Here is a 13,166-nt window from a genome sequence, read left to right on the forward strand (position 1 = left end):
TTGTCCTACCCTCCCGTGGCAGCGGGGTCCTAGCGGAAACTAAGGGATATTAAGGCCTCTTTTTAATAGAGTACCAGACCAAAGCATTAACACATAGTGAATACATGAACTCCTCAAACTACGGTCATCACCGGAAGTGGTCCCGATTATTGTCACTTTGGGGTTGTCAGATCATAACACATAGTTGGTGACTATAGACTTGCAAGATAGGATCAAGAACTCACATATATTCTTGAAAACATAATAGGTTTAGATCTGAAATCATGGCACTCGGGCCCTAGTGACAAGCATTAAGCATAGCAAAGTCATAGCAACTTCAATCTAAGAACATAGTGGATACTAGGGATCAAACCCTAACAAAACTAACTCGATTACATGATAAATCTCATCCAACCCATCACAGTCCAGCAAGCCTACGATGGAATTACTCACGCACGGCCGTGAGCATCATGAAATTGGTGATGGAGGATGGTTGATGATGACGATGGCGATGGATTCCCCTCTCTGGAGCCCCGAACAGACTCCAGATCAGCCCTCCCGAGAGAGTTTAGGGCTTGGCGGCGGCTCCGTATCATAAAACATGATGAATCTTTCTCCTTGATTTTTTTCTCTCCGAACACAAATATATAGAGTTGGAGTTGAGGTCGGAGGAGCTCCAGGGGGCCCATGAGGTAGGGGGCGCGCCCAGGGGGGCAGGCGCGCCCCCACCCTCGTGGCTAGGGTGTGGGCCCCTTGGTCTTGATCTTTTGCCAGTATTTTTTATTATTTCCAAAAATAATCTCCGTGAAGTTTAAGGTCATTCCGAGAACTTTTGTTTCTGCACATGAATAACACCATGGCAATTCTGCTGAAAACAACGTCAGTCTGGGTTAGTTCCATTCAAATCATGCAAGTTAGAGTCCAAATCAAGCGCAAAAGTGTTTGGAAAAGTAGATACGACAGAGACATATCATGTCCCTAAGAAGGGAGGTATTACTGTTGTTCCTAATGATAAAGATGAATTGATTCCATAAAGAATTGTCACAGGTTGTAGAATGGTAATTGATTTCCGCAAACTGAATAAAGCTACTAAAAAGGATCATTACCTTTTGCCTTTTATTGATCAAATGCTAGAAAGACTATCCAAACATGCACATTTTTGCTTTCTAGATGGTTATTCTGGTTTCTCTCAAATACCTATGTCAAAAGAGGATCAAGAAAAGACAACTTTTACTTGCCCTTTCGTTACCTTTGCTTATAGACGTATGCCTTTTGGTTTATCTAATGCACCTGCTACATTAAAAGATGTATGACTACTATATTCTCTGGCTTTTGTGAAAAGATTTTTGAGGTATTCATGGATGATTTCTTTGTTTATGGGACTTCTTTTGATGATTGCTTAAGCAACCTTGATCGAGTTTTGCAGAGATGTGAAGAAACTAATCTTGTCTTGAATTGGGAGAAATGCCACTTTATGGTTAATGAAGGTATTGTCTTGGGGCATAAAATTTCTGAAAGAGGTATTGAAGTTGATAAAGCTAAAGGTGATGCTATTGAAAAGATGCCGTGTCCTAAGGATATTAAAGGTATAAGAAGCTTCCTTGGTCATGCCGGTTTTTATAGGAGGTTCATTAAGGACTTCTCTAAAATTTCTCGGCCTCTGACTAATCTCTTACAAAAGGATGTTGCTTTTGTCTTTGATGATGACTGTGTAGAAGCATTTGAAATACTTAAGAAAGATTTGGTTTTTGCACCTATTGTTCAACCTCCTGATTGGAATTTACCATTTGAAATTATGTGTGATGCTAGTGAGTATGCTGTAGGGGATGTTCTAGGACAAAGAGTTGATAAGAAATTAAATGTTATTCAATATGCTAGTAAAACTCTAGACAGTGCCCAAAGACATTATGCTACTACTGAAAAAGAATTTTTAGCAGTTGTATTTTCTTGTGATAAGTTCAGACCTTAAATTGTTGATTCTAAAGTAACTGTTCACACTGATCATGCTGCTATTAAATATCTTATGGAAAAGAAAGATGCTAAACCTAGACTTATTAGATGGGTTCTCTTACTAGAAGAATTTGATTTGCATATTATTGATAGAAAGGGAGCTGAGAACCCCGTTGCAGACAACTTGTCTAGGTTAGAGAATGTTCTTGATGACCCACTACCTATTGATGATAGCTTTCCTGATGAACAATTAGCTGTGATAAATGCTTCTCGTACTGCTCCATGGTATGCTGATTATGCTAATTATATTGTTGCTAAATTTATACCACCTAGTTTCACATACCAGCAAAAGAAAAAGTTCTTCTATGATTTAAGACATTACTTCTAGGATGACCCACATATTTATAAAGAAGGAGTAGATGGTGTTATTAGACGTTGTGTACCTGAGCATGAACAGGAACAGATCCTACACAAGTGTCACTCCGAGGCTTATGGAGGACACCCTGCTGGAGACAGAACTGCACATAAGGTATTGCAATCTGGTTTTTATTAGCCTACTCTCTTCAAAGATGCTCGTAAGTTTGTCTTGTCTTGTGATGAATGTCAAAGAATTGGTAATATTAGTAGACGTCAAGAAATGCCTATGAATTATTCACTTGTTAGTGAACCATTTGATGTTTGGGGCTTTGATTATATGGGACCTTTTCCTTCCTCTAATGGGTACACACATATTTTAGTTGTTGTTGATTACGTTACTAAGTGGGTAGAAGCTATTCCAACTAGTAGTGCTGATCATAACACCTCTATTAAGATGCTTAAAGAAGTTATTTTTCCGAGGTTTGGAGTCCCTAGATACTTAATGACCGATGGTGGTTCACATTTCATTCATGGCGCTTTCCGTAAAATGCTTGCTAAGTATGATGTTAATCATAGAATTGCATCTCCATATCATCCACAGTCTAGTGGTCAAGTAGAACTGAGCAGTAGAGAGCTTAAATTAATTTTGCAAAAGACTGTTAATAGATCTAGAAAGAATTGGTCCAAGAAACTTGATGATGCATTATGGGCCTATAGAACTGCATACAAAAATCATATGGGTATGTCTCCATATAAAATGGTTTATGGTAAAGCATGTCACTTACCTCTCAAATTAGAACATAAGGCATATTGGGCTATTAAAGAGCTCAACTACGACTTCAAACTTGCCGGTGAGAAGAGGCTTTTTGACATTAGCTCACTTGATGAATGGAGAACCCAGGCCTATGAGAATGCCAAACTGTTTAAAGAAAAAGTTAAAAGATGACATGATAAAAGGATACAAAAATGTGAGTTTAATGTAGGTGATTATGTATTGTTATACAACTCTCATTTAAGATTTTTTGCAGGCAAACTCCTCTCTAAATGGGAAGGTCCTTACGTCATCAAGGAGGTCTATCGTTCCGGTGCCATAAAAATCAACAACTTCGAAGGCACAAATCTGAGGGTGGTGAACGGTCAAAGAATCAAACATTATATCTCAGGTAATCCCATAAATTTTGAAATTAATGTTATTGAAACCGTAACCCCGGAGGAATACACAAGGGACACTTTCCAGAATGTTTCATACTCCGAAAAGGAATAGGTACGTGGTACGGTAAGTAAACCGACTCTAAAACAATTTTAATGGCAATTTTTCTCCGTTTTGGAATATTTAAGAAAATAGGAAAATAAGAAGCAGTCTGGGAAGGACACGGAGCTTCCATGAGGGTGGAGGGTGCGCCCTACCCCCCTGGGCGTGCCCCCTGCCTCGTGGGCACCTCGTGTGCCCTCCGGACTCCGTTTTCTTGCACTATACTTCTTTTGGTCGGTAAAAATTCATTATATAATATCCCAAAGGCTTTGAACACCGTATCATGCAAATATCTCCTGTTTTTGTTTCGAGCTGTTTTCTGCCAGGGTTTTCAAGGCCAGGCATCATGTCATCTCCCTCCTCCTCCAATAATGAGGGCAACGATGCTTGGCTAATGAAGATAGAGCCAAAGAGAGAAGAGCCCGGAGAGATCAACAAGGATGATGGGATCAAGAGGGCCATGGGGGATCAAGTTCCGGCAGTAGAAGAAGAAGACATCCTTCAACCTAATCACAAGTTCTTTACCCCAACGGAGATTGGAGCTTTCAAGATGATTGAGTTAGCTCGCATTCAAAACAAGTATCTCACAAGCAAAAATATTTCGTTGAAGGAGCATATCATCGTACTCAAGGGCATTATCCGCAAATTGGACGATCTCCTACGCTCGTTGTGCGACTATCCATCATCACCAACACCTTCTTCACCAACAAAGAAGAACTGGGCATCGGGTATGGGCACTCCCCTTGGCAACTGCCAAGCTTGGGGGAGTGCCTCGGTATCGTATCACCATATTTACCGTTTTTCTTAGTTCGATCCTTTTCGTAATATCTTGATCTAGTAGAATAAATTTTTAGTATGATCTAGTTCTTTAGTTTTGCTTTATGATCCTTCTGTGTAATCGAGTCCGTGAGCTATATATAATAAAGATTAGTGTTGAGTCAAGGGCTTGATTATTTTGCTATGATCTTGAGGGAATAGAATAAAAAAAGAAATAAAGAGAAATAAAGAGATCTTATGGAGAGTAATGACTTCACATATAAAGAGTATGATGAACAAAAGTTGTTGAGAGTTGACAAACATAGTTTTAGTCATCGTTGCAATTAATAGGAAGTAATAAAGAAAGAGAGGTTTTCACATATAAATATACTATCTTGGACATCTTTTATGATTGTGAGCACTCATTAAAGTATGATATGCTAAAGAGTTGACATTGGACAAGGAAGACAATGTAATGGGTTATGTTTTCTCACATCTAAGATAAATTATATTGTCATGGATAATCCAACATGTTGAGCTTGACTTTCCCTCTCATTCTAGCCAAATTCTTTGCACCAAGTAGAGATACTACTTGTGCTTCCAAATATCCTTAAACCTAGTGTTGCCATGAGAGTCCACCATATCTACCTATGGATTGAGTAAGATCCTTCAAGTAAGTTGTCATCGTTGCAAGCAATAAAAATTGCTCCCTAAATATGTATAATTTATTAGTGTGGAGAAAATAAGCTTTATACGATCTTGTGACGTGGAAGAAATAAAAGCGACATACTGCATAATAAAGGTCCATATCACAAGTGGCAATATAAAGTGACGTTCTTTCGCATTAATATTTCCAACCATAAAAGCACATGACAACCTCTGCTTCCCTCTGCGAAGGGCCTATATTTTATTCTTGTCTTATACTTCATGCAAGAGTCACGGTGATCTTCACCTTCCCTTTTTACATTTTATCCTTTGGCAAGCACAATGTGTTGGAAAGATCCTGATATATATGCCTAATTGGATGTGGGTTTTCATGAACTATTATTGTTGACATTACCCTTGAGGTAAAAAGTTGGGAGGCAAAACTATAAGCCCCTATCTTTCTCTATGTCCGATTAAAACTTCATAACCATAAATATCGCGTGAGTGTTAGCAATTGTGAAAGACTAAATGATGGTTGAGTATGTGGACTTGCTGAGAAGCTCTTATATTGACTCTTTCCTATGTTATGATAAATTGCAATTGCTTCAATGATGAGATTATAGTTTGCTAGTTTTCAATGAAGTTTCTGATTCATACTTGAGTATGTGAATGAATTGTTACTTTAGAATAAGAGATCATGTGACAATATATATATATATATATATTCTAAGAATGATCATGATGCCCTCATGTCCGTATTTTATTTTATCGACACCTCCATCTCTAAACATGTGGTCATATTTTTCGATTTCGGCTTTCGCTTGAGGACAAGCGAGGTCTAAGCTTGGAGGAGTTGCTACCTCCATTTTGCATCATGCTTTTATATCGATATTTATTGCATTATGGGCTGTTATTACACATTATGTCACAATACTTATGCCTTTTCTCACTTATTTTACAAGGTTTACATGAAGAAGAGGGGGAATGCCGGCAGCTAGAATTTTGGGCTGCAAAAGGAGCAAATATTAGAGACCTATTCTGCACATCTCCAAAAGTCCTGAAACTCCACGGGAATTATTTTCAGAATATATAAAAAATATTGGGCGAAAGAAGTACCAGAGGGGGCCACCTACCATCCACGAGGTGGGGTATGCCCTACCCCCCTTGGCACGCCCCCTGCCTTGTGGGCCCCCTGGTGGCCCTCTGATGCCCATCTTTGGCTATATGGAGTCTTTCGTCGGGGAAAAAATCATAGGCAAGCTCACGGGACGAAACTCCGCCGCCACGAGGTGGAACCTTGGCGGAACCAATCTAGGGCTCCGGCGGAGCTGTTCTGCCAGGGAAACTTCCCTCCGAGAGGGGGAAATCATCACCAACGATCCTCTCATTGGGAGGGGGTCAATCTCCATCAACAACTTCACCAGCACCATCTCATCTCGAACCCTAGTTCATCTCTTGTATCCAATCTTTGTCTCCAAACCTCGTATTGGTACCTGTGGGTTGCTAGTAGTGTTGATTACTCCTTGTAGTTGATGCTAGTTGGTTTACTTGGTGGAAGATCATAAGTTCAGCTCCGTTATGCATATTAATACCCCTCTGATTATGAACATGAATATGCTTTGTGAGTAGTTACGTTTGTTCCTGAGGACATGGGAGAAGTCTTGCTATAAGTAGTCATGTGAATTTGGTATTCGTTCGATATTTTGATGAGATGTATGTTGTCATCCCTCTAGTGGTGTCATTTGAACGTCGACTACATGACACTTCACCATTGTTTGGGCCTAGAGGGAGGCATTGGGAAGTAATAAGTAGATGATGGGTTGCTAGAGTGACAGATGCTTAAACCCTAGTTTATGCGTTGCTTCGTAAGGGGCTGATTTGGATCCATATGTTTCATGCTATGGTTAGGTTTACCTTAATACTTCTGTTGTAGTTGCGGATGCTTGCAATAGGGGTTAATCATAAGTGGGATGCTTGTCCAAGTAAGGACAGTACCCAAGCACCAGTCCACCCACATATCAAATTATCAAAGTACCGAACGCGAATCATATGAACGTGATGAAAACTAGCTTGACGATAATTCTCGTGTGTCCTCGGGAGGGCTTTACTTTATATAAGAGTTTGTCTAGGCTTGTCCTTTGGTACAAAAAGGATTGGGCCATATTGCTGCACCTTATTTATTTTTACTATTCGTTACCCGTTACCAATTACCTTATCACAAAACTATTTTTTACCGATAATTTCAGTGCTTGCAGAAAATACCTTGCTGAAAACCGCTTATCATTTCCTTCTGCTCCTCGTTGGGTTCGACACTCTTACTTATCAAAAAGGCTATGATAGATCACCTACACTTGTGGGTCATCAATGGGCAAGATGACTAAGACTCCGTTCTCCGGAACAATGGAGCAAGCAACTAACTTGTTGGAAATATTACATACTGATGTATGCGGTCCGATGAGTGTTGAGGCTCGCGGCGGGTATTATTATTTTCCGACCTTCAGAGATGATTTGAACATATATGGGTATATCTACTTGATGAAACATAAGTCTGAAACATTTGAGAAGTTCAAATAATTTCAGAGTGAAGTGGAAAATCATCGTAACAAGAAAATAAAGTTTCTACGATTTGATCATGGAGGTGAATATTTGAGTTACGAGTTTGGTCTTCATTTGAAACAATGTGGAATAGTTTCGCAACTCACGCCACCTGGAACACCACAGCATAATGGTGTGTCCGAACATCATAACCATACTTTGTTAGATATGGTGCGATCTATGATGTCTCTTACTGATTTACCGCTATCGTTTTGGGGTTATGCTTTAGAGACGACTGCATTCATGTTAAATAGGGCACCATCTAAATCTGTTGAGACGACACCATATGAACTGTGGTTTGGCAAGAAACCCAAGTTGTCATTTCTTAAAGTTTGGGGCCGTGATGCTTATGTGAAAAAAGCTTCAACCTGATAAGATCGAACCCAAATTGGAGAAATGTGTCTTCATAGGATACCCAAAGGAGACTGTTGGGTACACCTTTCTATCACATATCCGAAGGCAAGATTTTCATTGCCAAGAATGGATCCTCTCTAGAGAAGGAGTTTCTCTCGAAAGAAGTGAGTGGGAGGAAAGTAGAACTTGATGAGGTAATTGTACCTTCTCCCGAATTTGAAAGTAGTTCATCATAGAAATCAATTCTAGTGATTCCTACACCAATCAGTGAGGAAGCTAATGATGATGATCATGAAACTTCAGATCAAGTTACTACCGAACCTCATAGGTCAACTAGAGTAAGATCTGCACCAGAGTGGTTCGGTAATCCTGTTCTGGAGGTCATGTTACTTGACCATGACGAACCTATGAACTATGAGGAAGTGATGATGAGCCCAGATTCCGTGAAATGGCTTGAGGCCATGAAGTCCATGTATGAGAACAAAGTATGGACTTTGGTTGACTTGCGTGATGATCGGCAAGCCATTGAGAATAAATGGATCTTCAAGAAGAAGACTGACGCTGACGGTAATGTTACTGTCTACAAAGCTTGACTTGTTGCGAAAGGTTTTCGACAAGTTTAAGGAGTTGACTATGATGAGACCTTCTCACCCGTAGTGATGCTTAAGTCTGTCCGAATCATGTTAGCAATTGCCGCATTTTATGATTATGAAATTTGGCAAATGGATGTCAAAACTGCATTCCTTAATGGATATCTTAAAGAAGAGTTGTATATGATGCAACCAGAAGGTTTTGTCGATCCTAAAGGTGCTAACAAAGTGTGCAAGCTCCAGTGATCCATTTATGGACTGGTGCAAGCCTCTCGGAGTTGGAATATACGCTTTGATAGTGTGATCAAAGCATATTGTTGGCGTCCTGGGAACAGGGGTACCTAGACTTGCCTGCCTGCGGCCCAGGGTGTGGCTCCACCAGCGGCCTGGTACGACCCATCTTCATCAACAAACACTCAAGACCCTCGTGAGGGGCAAGCCTCGCGAGGCGGACGACACAAGACCTACTCAGGGGCAGCCTCACTAGGCTGGCTCGCAAGGAGCGGAGAGATCAAGGCGAGGGGCACCTCGTGAGGTTTCCGTGACGTGAGCCATGACGATCGAGGCTAGGCGGGCACCAGCGGGCGCAGAGTGCGAGTTTCCTCTTTGGTGCTAAAGAGGCAAGCGCATGCGAGGAGTCCCGAGGCGTCAGGCAAAGGTTTCCATATCGGTGCAACAAGACCAAGACCACTAGGACGGCAAGACGGAGGTCATCACGGAGTCCACGACGGCGTCACCACCAGAGGCTTTGGCAGGCGAAGACCACCTTTTGTCAGGATGGCTTGTACTAGCTGTCCCCCTTCAAATTGGCCATTGTGGGATCCCTTCCCGCCTAATATTTGGGGAGAGGACCTGGGCCTCTATAAATAGGACTAGCCACCACCAGAGAACTGGATCCATTCGACCGAGGCCACCACACAAACTCAACGAGCTTAAGAACACCTCTCCTCAGGAGGTTGTTCTTCCCTTGTACTTGTTCATCTCCAGCCTAAAAGGCAATCCACCACACCACACTAGAGTAGGGTATTACACCGCAACGGTGGCCCGAACCAGTATAAACTCTTGTGTCACTTGTTCCTCGGGTTCGGCGAGCTAGGCTTTGAGATTGTTGCGAGCGTGTGAGCCAGGGGGAGAGAGATCTTCGTGCGCACCCCAGAGTTCAAACCTCAAGGGTTTTGCGGGAACCCATAATCCGACATTTGGCGTGCCAGGTAGGGGTGCGCTGAAGCCTCTTTTCTGTCAGCTGATCTGCCAACACCCCGCGGTCTCGATGTCCGGCGACCCGAGGACCAACACCGACCAGTGGGCTGCTTGGCCCGTCAGGGCGGCACCGTCCGCCCAAGGAGACCTCAACTCCGCGCTCCAGGCGGACCACACACTGCCGAACACCGCGGGACGCGGGCGGCGCGGACCGATGCCTTCCACCCTCACACCGCAGCGTGCGCGGGCCGCCGCAAGATCCGCAAGCTACGCAGCAGCGAGGGCGCCACACACACGACGGGAACAGGCAAACATGTGAGCCGTGCTCGTGGTGGCACGGGAGCTGCTGCGGTGCCGGCTGATGGAGGGCGACTGCGACGTGTTGCTGGAACGCGTCGCCGAGCTGTTGGATGCTGCAGCCAGGGGTACGCTGCCTTTCTGCTCCCTACTTACGTCCCAAGTTATGGCCAGGTCGCACGACGGCCCTCGTCGTGCCCGCGTGCTCCCAGGAGCGCCAGGAGGGCTCGCCAGCGCCAGCATGACCAGCAGTGCCAGACATCCGGCCGCACCCTTGCCTCCCCGAGTGGCGTCTGTGCGGGCGATGCTCCTCATGGTCCGGATCGAGCGCCACCCTACAGCCACCAGGGAGGCTCATCGGGCTTGGCGGCATGGGGCATAGGGTGCCTCGGCGGAGGTTCCGGAGGTGCAGCTCAGGAAGCGTATGTGCCCCGCATGGTGTATCAGGAGTACACACCAGAGGACGACCCCTGCACGTTCCACGAGCCGGGCTGGGAAGAAGAGATGCTGGAAGCCGAGGCCTTCTATGAGCCACCCAAGAGCCTCGCCGACCACGCCAACGACAACCACCTCAGGGTACCACTGATATCTCAGGAGTAGGCTTACGCTAGCCATGGGTTGCAGGTGGACCAGGCCGCAGTGGCGGACGGCGACCCCAGCACTGCAGCCCCACTCCAGTCAGGGGTGGCGCACTGGGGGCTGCACGGAAGGGGTCTGGAGCAAGGCCCTCCCTCATGTCGCGCGGGGCAAGGCATCGCCCAGAGGTAGGTCCTCTGTCGGGGAGGCGCCGGCGAGCCCTCCCCCGGCAGAGAGCCAGTGGTCCCCGAGGGTGCCGCTAGCATCCCCTTTGCCCCTTGGCTTCGTCCTGGTTTCCGGACGAACCAACGGTGGTCGAGGGTGGCGCAAGGCGGGGCCCTCGTCTGGCGATATGAAGCAAGGCTAGCGCCTGTGAAGGTCTCCGCCCGGGACACTCTCATGTAATAATGAGTGGGGCTGTACATGCCCCGGAGTCTCCGGAGAGCCGCCCTCGGGCCTCGGGGCTCCCGCCCATGTCCTAGTGGAAGCACCATGCTCAGCGCTGGCCATCGACACTGTCCCCCAATGAGCAAGCTCACGGACAGTAAAAGCATTAGGTTCCGTGCGGGTGAGAAGACAAGAAGACTAGCTAGGTGCCGGACGCGGCCATTTGCTTTCAACCCCTTTTTCTGTAGCTCGATTTGCCGCCTTTTGGATTTGAACTCGCAGACGTATTTTGTTTGGCAAAGCATGGGGGGCATCTTTTCTCGTTCATCTTGATGATACGTCTCCAACGTATCTATAATTTTTGATTGCTCCATGCTATATTATCTACTGTTTTGGATATTACTAGGCTTTATTATCCACTTTTATATTATTTTTGGGACTAACCTATTAAACGGAGGCCCAGCCCAGAATTGCTGTTTTTTGCCTGTTTTAGGGTTTGGAAGAAAAGGAATATCAAACGAAGTCCAAACAGAATGAAACCTTCGGGAACGTGATTTTCTCATCGAATACAACTCAGGAGACTTGGACCCTACGTCAAGCCACGTAACAGGAGGCCACGAGGCAGGGGGCGTGCCTGCCTACCCTAGGCGTGCCCTCCACCCTCGTGGGCCCCCTGTTGCTCCACCGACGTACTTCTTCCTCCTATATATATCCACGTACCCCCAAACGATCAGATACGGAGCCAAAACCCTAATTCCACCGCCGTAACTTTCTGTATCCACGAGATCCCATCTTGGGGCATGTTCCGGAGCTTCGCCGAAGAGGGCATCGATCACGGAGGGCTTCTACATCAACACCATAGCCTCTCTGATGAAGTGTGAGTAGTTACCTCAGACCTACGAGTCCATAGTTAGTAGCTAGATGGCTTCTTCTCTCTTTTTGGATCTCAATACAATGTTCTCCCCCTCTCTTGTGGAGATCTATTTGATGTAATCTTCTTTTTGCGGTGTGTTTGTTGAGACCGATGAATTGTGGGTTTATGATCAAGTCTATCTATGAATAATATTTGAATCTTCTCTGAATTCTTTTATGTATGATTGGTTATCTTTTCAAGTCTCTTCGAATTATCAGTTTGGTTTGGCCTACTAGATTGATCTTTCTTGCAATGGGAGAAGTGCTTAGCTTTGGGTTCAATCTTGCGGTGTCCTTTCCCAGTGACAGGAGGGGCAGCAAGGCACGTATTGTATTGTTTCCATCGAGGATAACAAGATGGGGTTTTCTTCATATTGCATGAGTCTATCCCTCTACATCATGTCATCTTGCTTAAGGCGTTACTCTGTTTTTAACTTAATACTCTAGATGCATGCTGGATAGAGGTCGATGAGTGGAGTAATAGTAGTAGATGCAGGCAGGAGTCGGTCTACTTGTCTCGGACATGATGCCTATATACATGATCATACATAGATATTCTCATAACTATGCTCAATTATGTCAATTGCTCAACAGTAATTTGTTCACCCACCGTAGAATACTTATGCTCTTGAGAGAAGACACTAGTGAAACCTATGCCCCCCGGGTCTATCTTTATCATATCCATCTCGTACTACTTAGTTATTTACTTTGCCTTTATTTTACTTTGCATCTTTATCATAAAAATACCAAAAATATTATCTTATCATATCTATCAGATCTCACTCTCGTAAGTGGCCTTATAGGGATTGACAACCCATATTTGCGTTGGTTGCGAGGATTTATTTGTTTTGTGCAGGTGCGAGGGACTCGCGCATAGCCTCCTACTGGATTTATACCTTGGTTCTCAAAAACTGAGGGAAATACTTACACTACTTTGCTGCATCATCCCTTCCTCTTCGGGGAAAACCAACGCAATGCTAAAAGAGGTAGCAAGAAGGATTTCTGGCGCCGTTGCCGGGGAGGTCTACGCAAAAATCAACATACCAAGTACCCATCACATACCCTTATCTCCCGCATTACATTATTTGCCATTTGCCTCTCATTTTCCTGTCCCCCACTTCACCCTTGCCGTTTTATTCGCCCTCTCTCTCTCTCTATCCTCCCTCTCTATTTGCCTCTTTTTGCCCGCTTGCTTTTTGTTTGCTTGTGTGTTAGTTGTTTGCTTGTCGTTATGGCTAGTCCTTTACCTTCTGCCTCTATGTCTGAAATTGGGGATATTATTGTCAATAATAATTTTGATACTCCTACTAAAGAAC

Source organism: Triticum urartu, chromosome 5 (genome assembly GCF_003073215.2).
Source record: "Triticum urartu cultivar G1812 chromosome 5, Tu2.1, whole genome shotgun sequence".
In the NCBI taxonomy this organism is placed as follows: Eukaryota; Viridiplantae; Streptophyta; class Magnoliopsida; order Poales; family Poaceae; genus Triticum; species Triticum urartu.